Genomic DNA, 16,410 nt, shown 5'->3' on the forward strand with positions numbered 1-16,410 from the left:
AAAAGAAAAGAAAAGAAAAGAAAAGAAAAGAAAAGAAAAGAAAAGAAAAGAAAAGAAAGAAAAGAGAAAAGAAAAAAGAAAGGATAAGAAAAGAAAGGAAAAGTTCATAGAGTACTGCAGCTTCAATTGATAGTTTCTCAAAATGTGAAAAGTGCAGTTCAATCAACTAGTTGAGCAGGCTCTTAAAGATCCCAAGAGTCCAGTTTGTTTTACATGGTGATTTCTAAGGTTTATATTGTATTTGGCACTTTAGCAGTCAGAAATTGATTCCTAACATTCCTTCCAGCATGTTTTGGACTGGAAGAGTCAAGTTGCTGCAGGTAATAGAGATATATCAGCAGACCTACTTGCGAAAGTCTGTAGAGCCTCTTTCTTCCATGTACCTGGTCCAGATAAGGCTATTACTGCCTATTGATTCTCTTTAGAAGCAGTACATTTCATCAAAATCTTCTCCACGCATGAAATCGGTACAACGCATAAGGAACATTTATTGTACTGTCTATTATTGTCCCAGTTCAGTGAACCATTAAGAATGAAGTGAATCACTGAAGCGAAGTGAGTTGAACTACAAAAATTAGTTTAAAAAAAATGTTTAGGCTGAGGAGTTCTTATTTCACCTTTTTAAAAAAGTTCTCTTTTTTTGTGGTGCCTCAGACAAATTGTTTGCATTCACTTCCTTCACTTCTGCTTTACCTTTGCATTTAACTTGTGAATGATTAGGTATTCAGGACTCTTTCCAAAGCATTACAGGGTGACTGCTCTGTTTTTAGGGATGTAACCCTCTCCATAACGTTGCCAAATAGATTATTGATTAGCAGCAAGAGACCTGATAGGCCAGAATATCTCACTTCAGGGAAATGTCAGGGAACTGAGCAGGTTGGTGGCTCCCAAGAGGGTTGGTGGGAGTTTGGTAGCTCCCAATGGGACCATGGCAGCCAGAGCTCATCCCATGTCCCCAGCCAGGAGCAGGGCAGCTGGGGGCAACAGGGCAGTCCCAGCCCTGGGCATCAGGCACCTCCATTGGGATGACTACTAGCCTAGGTCAGGCCAAGCTGGGCCATGGGACTTTGGATGAGGGTTCAGGCTCATGGCTGGGTAAAGTGATAGCTTCGACACGACAGGGGCTAACTCAGGCAGGCATCAAGTACCGAAGCCTCAGCTTAAACATATCTCCCAAGGAAGAAGGGTGGAACCCTCCTGAGGCTTCTGAGCAGGGCTATCTGTGGGAAGCACCTTCCTTCTAGCTCTTTCTTTCAAGGCTACAGCACTATGTCTAATTTGGTCCCCAGCCCAGGCAGGTGTACACTAGAGGGGATTCAAGGGTCTGACACTGACCCTTATTTGTAGAAAAATGAAATCTTCCTGTTTTTACTAGTAGGCTGATCACAGAGCAATTGAAATAAGAAAATCTGTATGATCAAATGAGTTTAAGAGGACTGTAGCCTCTAATGGCTCCATTAAAAAAGAAAACCTTCTAAAGCAGTAAAAGCTTAAATAATATATGAACTCCACAGCATCAAATATGTAAATATATAAAACTCTATTTAGCACTTACTAACTACAAGCTAATTTAGTACAATTTACCACAAAGTTGATAAATGAGTTCAGAAATAATTTACGAAGGACTTGTGTGAACTGCAAGCCATGTATATGGCTGGAAAGGTGATCCAAATGGCCTGAGGTATTAGATATAGCTAGCTGATCAGAAAAAGATGTCATGTAAAATGAAATAAAGTGAGATAATCTCTGACATATTCAAAGGAGTGTTAAGAGAACGCAACAGTTATTCTTTCCACACCATGAATAAGGACATGAGAAGCTGAAGTATTTTTCAAATCAGACACTCATTCTCTCACTTCCAATGCTCAAAATAATTTGCAGATATTAGGAACTTTTTATGCATTCTAAAGGAAAAAGAAGTGCTTGTGTTACTAGCAAAAAATCTCACAGGCATAGTTTAAGCCTAGTGTCTCAAAGGCTGCAAGTGTGGAAGAGCATTATAGAAACTTCCAGTGTCACGCAGAGAACAATATTGGAAAGAAGACTGAATTAATTTTAATTTTAATTTTTATTTTTATTTTTTTATGTAACATGGGACAGATAGTATCACATATGTGACCTGGAGATGTTATAGATGAGCTCACAAACTAAAGCTGAACACAAGGAAAAAAAAACAAAACACAGTCAGAACATTGTAAAAATCAACAGTCGTACAGTCATATCAGGAAAGAGAAAGGGAAAAAGCATCCACTGTGTGATAATCTGAATCAAAAGCAATCAGGAAATTCAAGTACTTACCAATCAGTAAAGCGTAGTTGAACAGAGCAAAAGAACTTCTGGCAGGTAAATGCTTTAGCCTCCTCTGTAAGAACGTAGTAACCTCACACCATGTTCTTCCACCATTTCTCCATGCCAAGCGTCATTCTCTAACACAAATAAAACATGATTCTTTATGGGTCAGAATGGCAGAATGTGAATCGGGATGATTTATAATGCTGAAACAAAGAACACTTTATTTTAGTCACCAGTGGAAATACTGTTCAAATAATCATGGTTTGTTACAAGAAATATCAGTCAAGATGGGACTGATCAGATTTAAATAGAAGCTTTCATAGTTAGTTATCTATTGTTAGTGACTTACTGGATGTGTCTTTACAGATGATAAAGAAAAACTTTCAGAGGATGATTCTTTCACCTATTTTAGACAACGAAGTTAGGGCAGATTAATCACATTGTGATGATGCCAATTCCTCTCCATCAACTCTAGAAAGAAACTGTGTGATGACTGAACTAAAATGAATTACTTTTAAATGCTCTAAAGCTGGTGAGATGAATCTGACATTAGACTAGCAAATTAAGAGTATGAGTTTTGCCCTTCTCCCTCTGCACATAAGGTGAGTTAATGAATTATCCAGATAATCATTAATTGAAAATGACTAAATCAGTAAACCAGGAAGATCTCGGGGTGGGGGCGGTGGCGGGTGGTGGTGGGGAGAGATTTTGCTTTTCTTAAAACATTCAAAATGAAAATTTTCCTTTCTACTTTGTCCTCTCAGAGTTTTTCTTCTTATTTTATTTGAGATTACATCTCTCTCATGGATTTAAGATGCTTTGCATTCCTCATTCAGGAACCATCTTTTGTTCTAGTTGCATAATGTAAAAACAGTACAACGAGGTTCTCTTTGAGTTCATAAATTTCTGTATTTGACTGTCATTTGTCTGTAGTAATTTTTAGTGGGATGATCAATTTAGGCAAAACCTTGTGACTGAGATCTCAAATTTAATTAAATGTCTATATAGCTAAAAATAAATTAGCTAGAATTCAATCCCTTGCTGTAAGACCAAGTGACACTAACTGACTTGTGTATACAGTGTTTATAGCTAACCTCATCAAGACCAGATCTGTATAACAAGGGAATCTGGTTGGAGTAGTACAAACCAGAGCCTCTGGGAGATCTAATATTTAACTGATTAGTTAGGGGTCCAGTGCTTGAACTCATTCCCAGGAGCTTCCTTTAATTACAAGTACAGACAGAAGTTCCTGAGGGTTTTAAGAAAGGAAGCATCTGCTGGAGGAAAGAGACACCAATCAGTGTTTTTAGTGCCAGAAAAATTTTAATATAAGCTTATAAAAGGCTGGAAACTGACAGGGTATGAGTCTCCACATAGTCTCATATTAATACTTGGTTTACCGGATGACCAAACACACATTTTGCACACATTCTAGGCTTATTGGATTTGTTAGCCCTTCTCACATTCAGTGAAAGACTAATACAAAATATATGTGGTCTGGCAATAATGTAGTGTAACTTTATTCATATATTACATCTTTGTTCATGCTTAGATGTATTTTATCTGAATAGTCCCTGAGATTTCATATGGGATATTACCATAATTTTTTATCCTTAGATCTCAATGTACTTTTAAAGGGGGAAAATCATTGTCAGTTTGGCTAACTTAACACATTGAGAGTTTGTGTGACTCATCCAAAGACAACAATACCAACAACATCAATGGCTTCTCACCAGCAATAAATCCACTGGGACAAACACATTGGAGAGCAGATGATCTAACCAGTGAGTGTCTCCTCTACCTCAGAAATGCCAGGAGTGGCTTGCTATATATTCACCTATGAATACATCTATGCAGTTGTATGAATGCTTTATAGAATAGTTATAAATGAATACTATGAATATGCAATATTAATTACTGCCTCATAAGTAACTTCATACAAGCATACAGTCTTGTACAGCCTTACTGTAGATCTGAGTTTGTTTGCTTTTGCGGGTTTTATTCAAACCTTTAGTGTACACTGAGCACAGGGCTGTTTTTGTGTGTGTGTGTTTGGTTGGTTGGTTAGTTGGTTTATTTTATATATATAATATATGTATATATATATAGGTAGGTAGCTTAATGTGGTAGAGTTACTGCTAAAGCTTCTTACGAAACAAAGGTTCAAAACTGAAATGCCTAGGGAGAGGAACAACAGCCAGAAGGTGAGACAAAGACAGAACATGTGAAGTAATCTCAGTGGCAGGTCCAGCCGGCCACAACAGAGTGATAGCATAGAAATTTGTTGAAAGATTTTCAGGATACTGATGTCCACACACAAAACCAGGTACACATTATGTAGTTCAAAGCATAGCCCTCAATGTTGCTACTGTTCTCAGAAGTCTCAAAAGCCTATGCATGGCAGCAATACTTTGCTCTCATGTCATTTATACTTCTGTCTAAACAATTGTCATCTATGTTTATGTGCTTAAAATCTGCTGGGAGGGCAGGATTGTGCTTTTAGACATGGTTGCTTTAGTTGCTTGCAGTATTTTCCAAATAGTTAATAAATCTAACATTCTAGCTAACATAAAACAGCACCATTTGTTTGATGTGAGCTTTCAAGAGCAAGGGGTGAGGAGTCTTCAGATAAATTGTTTTCATTTGTCCAAAGGAAGGCTGTATAAAAAGCAAACCAATATGAGCGAGGAGTAACAGCTGATATACAGCAGTGGATGTTTTATATGTGCAATTGTCTAGAATTCCAGGAAGCTGCTTCTGCACTAAACAGGACTTGGATCTAAATCAATTTGCAAAGGTGTATGTGCTTATTCCATGCATTTGGGCCCACTTCCTAAAGGCAGTTTGGGGGCCTAAATTCATTGAAAGAAATGGCAGCTAGATGCGTAAATACCTTTGAGGACCTATGCTCTTACCTAATGCCTTATTTCATTATATCTTGTGAAAATTCTGAGGTTATAACCAATGTCAGGCAATGTTCCCAGGTACTGAAACATAATCATTTATACTGTTAAATTTTTAACTTAGTCTCAGGCATAATTTTGTCCTGTGCCAAAGGATTCTTGGCCGTGGTTTGTGAGTTTGTATGGAAGTAGTATAATTCTCAGGATGTAGTTTGGTACAGGTACCCTGTTCTGTAATGTAAAAGCGATTATTTGTATGGACAAAGTCTCATCCAAGCCAACTGTCCACAGTGACAGAAAGAGTAGTCCTGCACATATTTCACAGAGGTAGCCTGAATGGTTCTGGGAGAGAGCAAAAAGCAGAGCTGAAGTCTTGGGGCTGCCTTCGAAATGAAAGAGCAGTTCCTTAAGGAACAGAAATTTCTCGACATTTTTAAACAGGAATGAGAGGAAAACAGAAAATTCATGTACATGATAGTAATCTTTTGTGGAAAAGTACAAATGATAGACATTCTTCCATAGAAAGAATGATAATTCTCATTTCATGATTTATATTCATGATCTAGTTTGAAAAGACCATTTGCCATTAGCTTTTGAATATTTGGGTGATAACAATGAAAGTATATGTGCATTTCAGGAGGGAACTGAAATATGGTTCAGTATTTTGGCAATGATGGAGTAGAGCAGAATACCACACAGTAGTGCATGTTAACATCCAACTTGACCAGAATTCATTGCACTGCTCAATCTGGCCTCTTATAGACTATTCTGTGTCTATAGACTATTCTGTTATAGTCTATATATAATATATATATATTACTGTACACTATACCAAACATGATAAGTCTAATAAATTATCTGTAATAACAATGACAATAATAATAATAATAATAATAATAATAATAATAATAATAATAATAATAATAATATACAGGCCCTAATACATTCCCTTAAAAAAGCTGTTCTTGTACCTTCTATGATTTGTCTATACATTTTTTCTAAGGCTTTTGTGATTATTTTTTTTGTACTATTGTTTGTATCATTTACTGTATGCTGAACTGAAAAATGTTTTTATATGTATATAATTACTTTTACTGAGATTGTTTAATTGGTTCATCTTTATTTTATAACACTGCAAGTACTATAAGTTAATTCCATGATATATTTTTATTTATATTTTTTTTTTGCATGAAAACTTTTTTGGATTGTAGAGGAGAAAAGCTCATGTTTTATGGGTTAAAATAGCTTCAGTTTTCAGTTACATCCTTATTGCAGGTAGAAATTTCTGAACCAATGAAGCTGGCAAATATTGATTTCTATTACAACATTACCCCCATTTTTTATTTTTTTTATTTTTTTCTTCCTGTAGTACAGACATTAAAGGCATGGTCCCACTGAAATTAATAACAGAGTTTTCATTGATTTTAGACCATTGTATAGGGAAAGTTTACACAGCAATATTCCATCAGTAAGTATCATTTCCCAATAAAGCATTTAACCACAGAAATGAAACAGTAATCTCCACATTAGTTCTTTCTGAATAAAATTACCTAAGGTATAGTTGATCATACAAAATGATCACCTCTGACCTTTCATCAGTTAATGTTGAAATATTTTGACTTCCTTTCAGACTATGGAAAATAGGTTTATAATCCAATTTACATGGAGATTGTACTTTACAAACAAATTTTAAAGCTCTTTGAGTATATATATATATGGAGTAAACAGATTGTTAGTTTTTGCTTTTTTGTTCAGGACAGGGTTTTTGATTCTGAGATCTCTGTTGGAGACATTCCAGGAATTTATAAAGGCTGATTTAAGAAAATATATTTGACCGTAATGATTTCTAGAATTCCACGTATTCTTAAAAATATATAATACTAATAATAATAATCATACAAAAATCAAAATATCTGTATACTTTAATCTTAATTGCTCAAGGATGTCTTGCATTAAAATATTGATAAATCATGCTTTTTTCTTTTTTTTTTCTTTTTTTCCTTGAAAAACAATTTATCAATTCAAATAATTTTTCCTACTTCTACTAGTAGTATTCTTTTAGCAGCTGGCCTGACAAATCTCCAAGACTAATAATTTTTTGGAAGTTGTACTAAATTCTTTTTCGCTCAGACTGCTTAAACATGACAGGTATCATGGTGTTTCATTTTCCTTTAATATAATATTCCTTTCAAACAGATATTCACCAAACAAATTCTTCTTCATCGGGGTTACACATATTAAGATCGTGAAGTAAAGATCTCTCTTTCCCTAACTGTTCATAATACTGTAACATTTTAAGACCAGTTAATAGAGTGCATGGGACACTTACAATAAGTCAAAGACTTTCACAATACAGTCTTATTCCATGTTCAGGTGGTTAGTAAAACCTAACTGCATGATAAATGGTCAGCTAAAATTGTCCTGCACTCTAAACTGAATTGATGACAGTTCTGTGTGCTGTTCTGCACCTTGTGAATTATTTGTGTTCTTACTTGTCTTCAGTTAATTTATCATTTATATTTATACAAAGTATATTTATGAGAAAAGGAGTTTATCCCTTTGTGATTACTAGCTTTCCAAACTGTTTTCTTAAGGTATTGGTACACCTAAGGTATTAGCTGTTCCACCACTAATGTGTTGCTTAACAGATTTTCCATTGTTTTGTGCTGGTTGCCAAGAATAACAAACAAAAAAAGGATAACAATTGGGAAAAAAAATAAAAAAGTTTCTTTTGTGTCGTATTGCTATTCTCCAGGTTCCTCGAAATGTCATTTAACTTTCTGTGTTTAATGTGGTGACTACCCAGGAGCTTGGTAAGCCTAGCAGCCTTGGCAGGCATTCTTGACAGCTTGTCAAGCCTGAGGCTACTGCATGTTGTCTTTCCCTCAATAATTAATAATTAATTAGAAGCCATGATTTTTTAATGATAGACTGATTTAAATGTACTGGTTTTGAGGGGGTAGTATTTTTTTGTAAAACATTCAGTTTTCGAAAGCAAAAAAGACAAGAGCAATGATGTACATGCTTTCAAATGAGTCAAACAAAATCACTGGAGGAATAAAGGTCTACCATACACATACATTTGTGTACATAAGGATGCATTTGCACACAAAGAATCTAGTCCCTGCTGGCCAAACACAAGTGACTAAACACCTTTTTGCAAGCCCAGAAAATCAAACACAGCCTAAAGCACCTAAATTAAGGATTTCCCATGCATGCAAATCACAAATCCCAAAGCAGTATTTTTTTTTTAATCAGCTGGTCTGTTCTGAAGAAATGTAGGAAATTTTTCAAAGACAATACAAGGAGCCACAGGACAGAGAAAGGAATAGAAGAGGATGCAGTTTTTAACAGATGTGAATCCATCATTCTACCCGTGGAATCATAAAAAGGCTGGGGTTGGAAGGGACCTGAAAGATCATCTAGATCCAGTTTCCCCACCGTAGGAAGGGATGCCACACACTAGATCAGGTTGGCCAGGGCCCCATTTAACCTGGCCTTGAACACTTCTAGGAATGGGGCATCCACAGCTTCTCTAGCCGATCTGTTCCAGTGTATTACCACCCTCTTTTAGTTTAAAACCATTCCCTCTTGTTCTATCACTATTTTACCCATGTAAAAGGTTGTTCTCTATCTTTTTTATAAGCCCCCTTGAAGTACTGAAAGGCCCCAGTGAGGTCTTCCCAGAGCCTTCTCTTCTCCAGGCTGAACATCCTCAGCTCTCTCAGTCTTTCTTCATAGAAGAGGTGCTCCAGTCATTTGATCACCTTCATAAACCGCCTCTGGACCCACTCTAACAGGCTGACATCTCTCTTGTGTTGGGGTCCCAGACCTTGCTGGTGTCTCACAAGGGCAGAAGAGAGGGGGGTAATCACTTGTCTTGACATGTTGGCCACATCTCTGTTGATGCAGCCAAGGACGAAGTTGGCCTTCTGGGCTCCAAGCACAGTCTGATGGCTCAAGTTGACTTTTTCATCCACCAGAACCCCCAAGTCATAGAATCATAGAATCATTAAGGTTGGAAAAGACCTTCAAGAAAATCTGGCCCAAATATATCCCTAACACCAATACCACCAACTAAACCATGTCCCCAAGCACCATATCCAACTTTTCTTTGAACACCCCCATGGGACAGTGACTCCACCACCTCCCTGGGCAACCTGTTCCAATGCCTGACTACTCTTTCTGAGAAGAAATGTCTCCTAATTTCCAACCTGAAGCTCCCCTGGAGTAACTTGAGGCCATTGCCTCTAGTCCCATTGCTACTTATCTGAGAAGAGGCTGACATCCAGCTCTCCACAACGTCCTTTCAGGTAGTTGTAGACAGCAATAAGGTCTCCCCTGAGCCTCCTCTTCTCCAGACTAAACAACCCCAGTTCCCTCAGCTGCTCCTCATAGGACTTGTGTTACAGACCCTTCACCAGCTTTGTAGCCCTTCTCTGGACATGCTTCATGGCCTTGATGTCTTTCTTGTACTGAAGGGCCCAAAGCTGAACACAGTATTCGAGGTGCAGCCTCACCAGAGCAGAGTACAGGGGGACGATCACCTCCCTGGTCCTGCTGGCTACACTATTCCTGATACAAGCCAGGATGCCATTGGCCTTCTTGGTCACCTGGGAACACTGGTCTTTGGCTTAGTGTAAGCACTGCTCTGCAACAATTAAAACATGAGCATGTTATCAGCACTCTTCTCATGCTAATCCAAAACATAGCACCCTACCAGCTACTAGGAGGAAAATTAACTCTGTCCTAACTGAAACCAGGACACCTGCACATGCTGTATGACTGTATTCAAGATGACCTGTAACATCACCTTACCTAGCACCAAGGTCAGGCTGACAGGCCTGTAGTTCCCCAGGTTCTCCTTATGACTCTTCTTATAGATGGACATCACATTAGCAAGTTTCCAGTCATCTGGGACCTCTCAGGATGACCATGACCGCTAAGATGATGGAATGCAGCCCAGCAATCACATCCACCAACTCCCTCAGCACCCTTGGGTTCACCACATCGGGGCTCATAGATTTCTCGGTATCTAGCTTGCCTAAATAACCTCTAACCCAATCCTCTTCAACCAGGGGAAAGTCGTCCTCTCTCCAGGTTTTCTCTCATTTCCAGGCTCGGTAGTTTGTGTGGGCTAACCTTAGCAGTGAAGACCAAAGCAAAGAAGGCGTTCAGTAACTCCTCCTTCTTTTCATCACCAAGGCACCCACCTCATTTAGCAGCACACCCAAATTTTCTTTGTTCTTCCTTTTGCTGCTGATGTGTTTGAAGAAGCCCTTCTTGTTATCCCTTTTTTCTCTTAATAAATTTAGTTCTAACTGGGCCTTGGCCTTCCTCATTGCATCCCTTCATTCTCTGACAATGTTCCTATATTCCACCCAAGTGGTCTGCTCCTTCTTACATATCATGTACACTTTCTTCTTCTGTTTAAGTTTTCCCAGTAGCTCCTTACCCACCCGCACAGGCCTCCTGCCCACCTTGCTCAACTTCTTTCTCGTAGGGATGCACCAATCCTTAGCTTGGAGGAAGTGGTGTTTGAATATTAGCCAACTCTCCTTGGCTCCTTTTCCCTCTAGGGCCCTGGCCCAGGGGATTCCTCCAATTAGGTCCCTGAAGAGGTCAGTTAGCTCTCTTGAAATCCAGGATTGCAGTCCTACTTTTTGCCCTGCTTCCTCCTCGCAGGATCTTGAACTATAGCATCTTGTGGTCACTGCAGCTGAGACTGCCCTCAACTTCACATCCTTCTTTGCAGAGCTGCGATCAATGAGTTCTTCACCCAGTCTGTCTTCATGTCTGGGATTTTCCTGACCCAGGTGTAGCGCCTTGCACTTGGACTTGTTGAACCTCATTAGGTTCACATGGACCCACTTCTCAAGTTTGTCCAGGTCCCTTTGGATGACACCCCTTCCTTCTGTTTTATCAACTGCACCACTCAGCCTGGTGTCATCCACAACCTTGATGATGGCACGCTCAATTCCCCAGTCTTTATCATTGATAAAGATATTAAACAACACCAGTAGATAGACCCCTGAGGGACAACATCACCAGCCTCCACCTGGATATAGAGACATTGACCGCAACTCTCTGTCTGCAGCCATTCAGCCAGTTACTTATACCCTGAATAGTCCACCCTTCAAATCCATCTCTCTCCATATCAAGATGTCGAGTGGGACCATGTCAAAGGTCTTACAGAAGTCCAGGTAGATGGTCTTATATGTGCCTTAACATACCATAGAATCATAGAATCACATATTTAATTTCATGCTTATTATGTACTATATATTGCATATTACATACTATATGCTGTATATTATATAGTAGAAAATATATACTGTAAATATATGCTGTCACTATATGAAATAGAAGTAATTGTTATAGTATATACTGTATATACAAACTACAGAAATAATATATATTATATACTAGTACTGTTAATATGCATAGTACATTTAATTTAGCCTTTTACTCCCTTGCTGCAGAAGCCCAAGTTCAGCAAAGACTCCATATTGTCTTTAGGAGTGTAATCACCAGCTTTAAGTTATATATCTATGTTCTACACCTAGTGCCTAAAAAATGCCTGCCAAATACAGCCAAAATATACTCAGTGGGGAAATGCTGGGCTCTAGTTAAAGTCCCTTCCTCTGTAGATATTAGATGTTTCATTATCAAAACCTGTCTCCCTACATCCAGGATTCAGAAACTGATCCTACAAAGGGATATTTGTGTGTTTCACCAAGATACAATATTAGCATGGTTCCCAGGAACAGTTCATCCACAGAGAAGCAGAGATTCTCCCAGGGTGATATTGTTCACTTGAATGTAGATGGAAAATATCAGCCAGAGAGAAGTGATTTCACACTATGCACAACAGCAGCATGACAGCTCCATACCCAGTTGCAGTCCTTGTTATATTAAGCCTCCCTGAGTGAAACTATATTTATCCTAGTGATGCAATTCTGTTTCTACCATGTTTCTACCATTTGGGGGGGGATGATAAATAAATAATAATAACATTTTTTTTTAAAAAAAAAGTTAATATGTTAATATATATATTCATTTTTAGATACTATCACACAGTATCACAGTATCACAGATTTCTAGGTTGGAAGAGACCTCAAGATCATCGAGTCCAACCTCCGACCTAACACTAAGTACTCCACTAAACCATATCGCTAAGCTCTACATCTAAACGTCTTTTAAAGACCTCCAGGGATGGTGACTCCACCACCTCCCTGGGCAGCCCGTTCCAATGCTTAATAACCCTTTCGGTAAAGAAGTACTTCCTAACATCCAACCTAAAACTCCCCTGTCGCAACTTTTGCCCATTCCCCCTCGTCCTGTCACCAGGCACATAGGAGAACAGACCAACCCCCACCTCTTTACAGCCTCCTTTAAGGTACCTATAGAGAGTGATAAGGTCGCCCCTGAGCCTCCTCTTCTCCAGGCTGAACAAGCCCAGCTCCCTCAGCCGCTCCTCATAAGACTTGTTCTCCAGACCCCTCACCAGCTTGGTCGCCCTTCTCTGGACTCGCTCGAGCACGTCCATGTCCTTCCTGTAGCGAGGGGCCCAAAACTGAACACAGTACTCGAGGTGCGGCCTCACCAGAGCCGAGTACAGGGGCACAATCACTTCCCTAGACCTGCTGGCCACACTGCTTCTTATGCAGGCCAGGATGCTGTTGGCCTTCTTGGCCACCTGGGCACACTGCTGGCTCATATTCAGCCGACTATCAACCAATACTCCCAGGTCCCTCTCGGCCAGGCAGCTTTCCAGCCACTCATCTCCCAGCCTGTAGCTCTGCTTGGGGTTGTTGCGCCCCAGGTGCAGGACCCGGCACTTGGCCTTGTTGAACTTCATACAGTTGACCTCTACTAGTACCTTTTTGTTACTATTTAACACTTGTGAAGGCTACTTTGTATAGCTAACATCAATAAATGACACTGCAAATATAATTGCCATCTCTTGCACCTTCAAACTTGCCAGCATGTTCAACAATAACCACCCAATGATCCAACCATAGCCAGGGGCATTTCCACAAATGTGCAGTCTGTAACTTGAGACTGATCAAGTCAATCATCGGGGAATGCATTAGAAACATTCAACAAGGGAGTAGATGTGTTGTCTTTTAGGTTATTTTTGTTCTTCTCTAAGGTGGCAAATGTCACCAGACAACAATAGCAAAAAAGTGTGATGTCTTGGTTTTTTAGAGAAGCACCCTACATAGAGAGGAAAATGCATATGCATCAAAGGAACACCCAGTTTATCTCAGTATCTGAATCTGTTTGCTGGGGCTGAATCCATTGTGGGGACAAAGACTCAGCCAATAGACTGAAATTGCTGGGGCAGATTCATTCATTGTTGGACCAGGCTTGCACGTCTGTCATAGAATCACAGAATCATAGAAAGGCTTGGGTTGCACGAGGCCTTAAAAATCGTCTAGATCCAACTTCCCCACCATGGGCAGGGATGCCACCCACTAGACCAGGTTGCCCAGGGACCCATCTAACCTGGATTTGAACACCTCCACCACAGGCACGGGACATCCACATCTTCTCTGGGCAACCTGGGAATTCTTCTCCCAGTTTGTACTCATATCTAGGACTGCAATCTGAGACATGAGTACAAACTGGGAGAACTCACTGAGAGCAGCCCTGCAGAGAAGGACTTGGGGATTTTGGTGGACAAAAACCTCATCATGAGCCATCAGTGTTCACTTGCAGTCCAGAAGGCCAACTCCATTCTGGGCCGCATCAAAATAGGTGTAGCCAGCAGATCAAGACAGGTGATTGTCCTCCTCTGCTCTGCTTTTGTGAGGCCCCACTTGGAGTACTGCATCCAGGTCTGAGGCCCCCAGTACAAGAAGGATGTCATCTTGCTATATTTTAGGGCTGACATATGTGGACATAAAGTTCAAAATTTATCCAAAGTCCGGTATTGTTTCTCTTTATAAAAAATTAAGGATTCAGTCTCCAATATCTTTGTCAGTCACTGTTTGGTGAAAGGGTGGTACATCTGTACGGATCATAAAAATAATATTTTCTGATGAAAAAATGGTCTTGACAAGTTGACTAGCTTATTTTTACCCAAAGTCAGTAGTGACTCTGTCAGTATTGTTCTGTACAGTTGTTTTTATCAATCTGTCCTGAAAAGCTTCCAGCAATGGGGATTGGACAATGACTCTACATGCTCTGGTTGAGTGCTTCAGTATCCTTACTACCAGGAGAGATTTCTGTTTCTGTATGAGTAACCTAAAACTGCCTTTCACATCATTTCTTAGGTTGATGCCACTGTGGTGTCAAAAAAATAGATCAAAATGTCTCAGAGAAATGTTTACCTACATCTCTAGCAAGAACTTGCTGGAAAATGGTGGCATATGATCTTACAAATTGTATCCTCTGTATTATTACAATCCAGTAGCATTGTGTGAGCTGTAGTACATGGACTGTGTAACTACTTACACATAAAGACCTTGCACAAACACTACACATTATGTTATGTGTGTGATCCATTTCAATGCAAAGTAATATAATAATAATAATAATAATAATAATAATAATAATAATAATAATAATAAACACGGAATTTATAGTTCAAGAGGTAAGGGGGTAAGTAGTGACAGGCAGATTAATTAATTGAACAGTAATCCAGATGGAAATGCATTCCAGAGGAGACAGTGTAACACTCTCCCTTTCCAACTGATCATATTTAGTTAAGAGCATTGGCAGTAGTCTGCAATTCACTCAGGTGCAATTTTGGGCAGGGCCTGTGTTACCTAACATAATAACTATTTTTCTGATTTGATGTTGATAAAGGCCCCTGAAACTTATCTTCCTTAATTGTGTTATAATAGAAAGAATAACCTAGGGAAAAGGAAAATTAAAAAAAAAAAAAAAAGAATATATGGATTGTGTTGTGTGTTAAAAGCTCATCTGCACACCCACAAACAAACAGAGAGAGACAATGGTGGGGTGGGGACTCAAATAATGCCCTGCCTTAACTGTCACAAAAGCCATTGGCCCATCAGATAGTCCGTCTCTACAGAGGAGTACAAGGGCACTATAACAGGGGATATGAACACAATTTAAGAACTCAGAGGAAGGGGCACCCCGCCTGAGCCCCTCTCCCACAGATGTCTCAGGAGACCCTCAGGCCCAGTGTTCAGGGTGAAATCAAGATGAATGCACCCCAGGATATAGCTGGCCTTCCAGGCAGCAAGCGCACACCGATGAGTGAATGCCAGAGTACATTTTGGACTGAAGGTGGCCACTGCCTAGAAGTATGGGACACATTTTGGGGTGCAGAGGAAGAGCGTTTGGGGATCACACAGAACTTTTTATGGGATGTTTAGACAAGGAACCAGAGACAGAGAAAAAGGTAGATCTAGTTGACCTGGGGAGGAACAAGCAAGGGAAAATAAAGGGATAAGGGGACAGAAAGGGAACATTTGTCACATGTAAAGTTTGCTTGTGAGGACACTTTACATATGAACAGCGCAGTCTGTCCTAACTTCTTATTAAAATTTATTTCTAACTTTTTCCCAAGGTGAGGGACTCTCTATTTCATATGCGTGTTTATGGGGATCTGAATGCCAGAAACTGGAGTAGGACCTCAGGTCCCAGGACCCATGCATCCATGGTGCAGCAAACAGAGGGAATGTACAAGGGACAACAAGAGACAACAAGGGACCACGATACTGTCAGTGTGGTGGGTTGGCCCTGGCCAACAGGCAAACACCCATTCTGCCTCTCTCTCATACTTCTCTCTCAAAGGATGGGGAGAAAATGGAAGGAAGGTGAGAAGAAATGTGGGCTGAGACAATGACAGTTTAACAGGGAAAGCAACAAGAGTAAATAATTCACTACTTCCCATCAGCAGGCACATATCCAGCCACTTCCTGGAGAACGGGGCCTCAGCACACCTAATGGTTACTCGGGAAGTCAAACACCATAACCAGAAATGCCCCCCCTTCCTCTGATTTTCCTTGAGCCTTTTATAGCTGAACATGGTGTCTTATGGTATGGAATATCCTTTTGGTCAGTTTGGGTCAGCTGCCCTGCTTGCGTCCCTTTCCAGTTTCTTATCCACCTCCAGCTATCAGCTTTTGGTGGGGGAGAGGAAAGAAAACCTTGATGCTGTGTAATAACTGTTCAGTAACAGCCAAAATGCTGTTGTGTTATCAGCATTGTTTTGGCCACAAATGCAAAGCGCAGC

At 39.8% G+C, this 16,410-nt stretch overlaps 1 long non-coding RNA gene across 1 annotated transcript; it reads right to left on the reverse strand.

Annotated features, from left to right (window-relative positions):
• Window positions 1-2,071: 2,071 nt before the first annotated feature.
• LOC136789761 (uncharacterized) lies at window positions 2,072-2,868 on the reverse strand. Its single transcript, XR_010828688.1, has 3 exons — window positions 2,642-2,868; window positions 2,299-2,426; window positions 2,072-2,153 (listed from the first exon to the last, which is right to left on the reverse strand). It is a non-coding gene; the product is annotated as an uncharacterized lncRNA (long non-coding RNA).
• Window positions 2,869-16,410: the final 13,542 nt, after the last annotated feature.

Source organism: Anser cygnoides, chromosome 1 (assembly GCF_040182565.1).
Source record: "Anser cygnoides isolate HZ-2024a breed goose chromosome 1, Taihu_goose_T2T_genome, whole genome shotgun sequence".
NCBI classification, from domain to species: domain Eukaryota; kingdom Metazoa; phylum Chordata; class Aves; order Anseriformes; family Anatidae; genus Anser; species Anser cygnoides.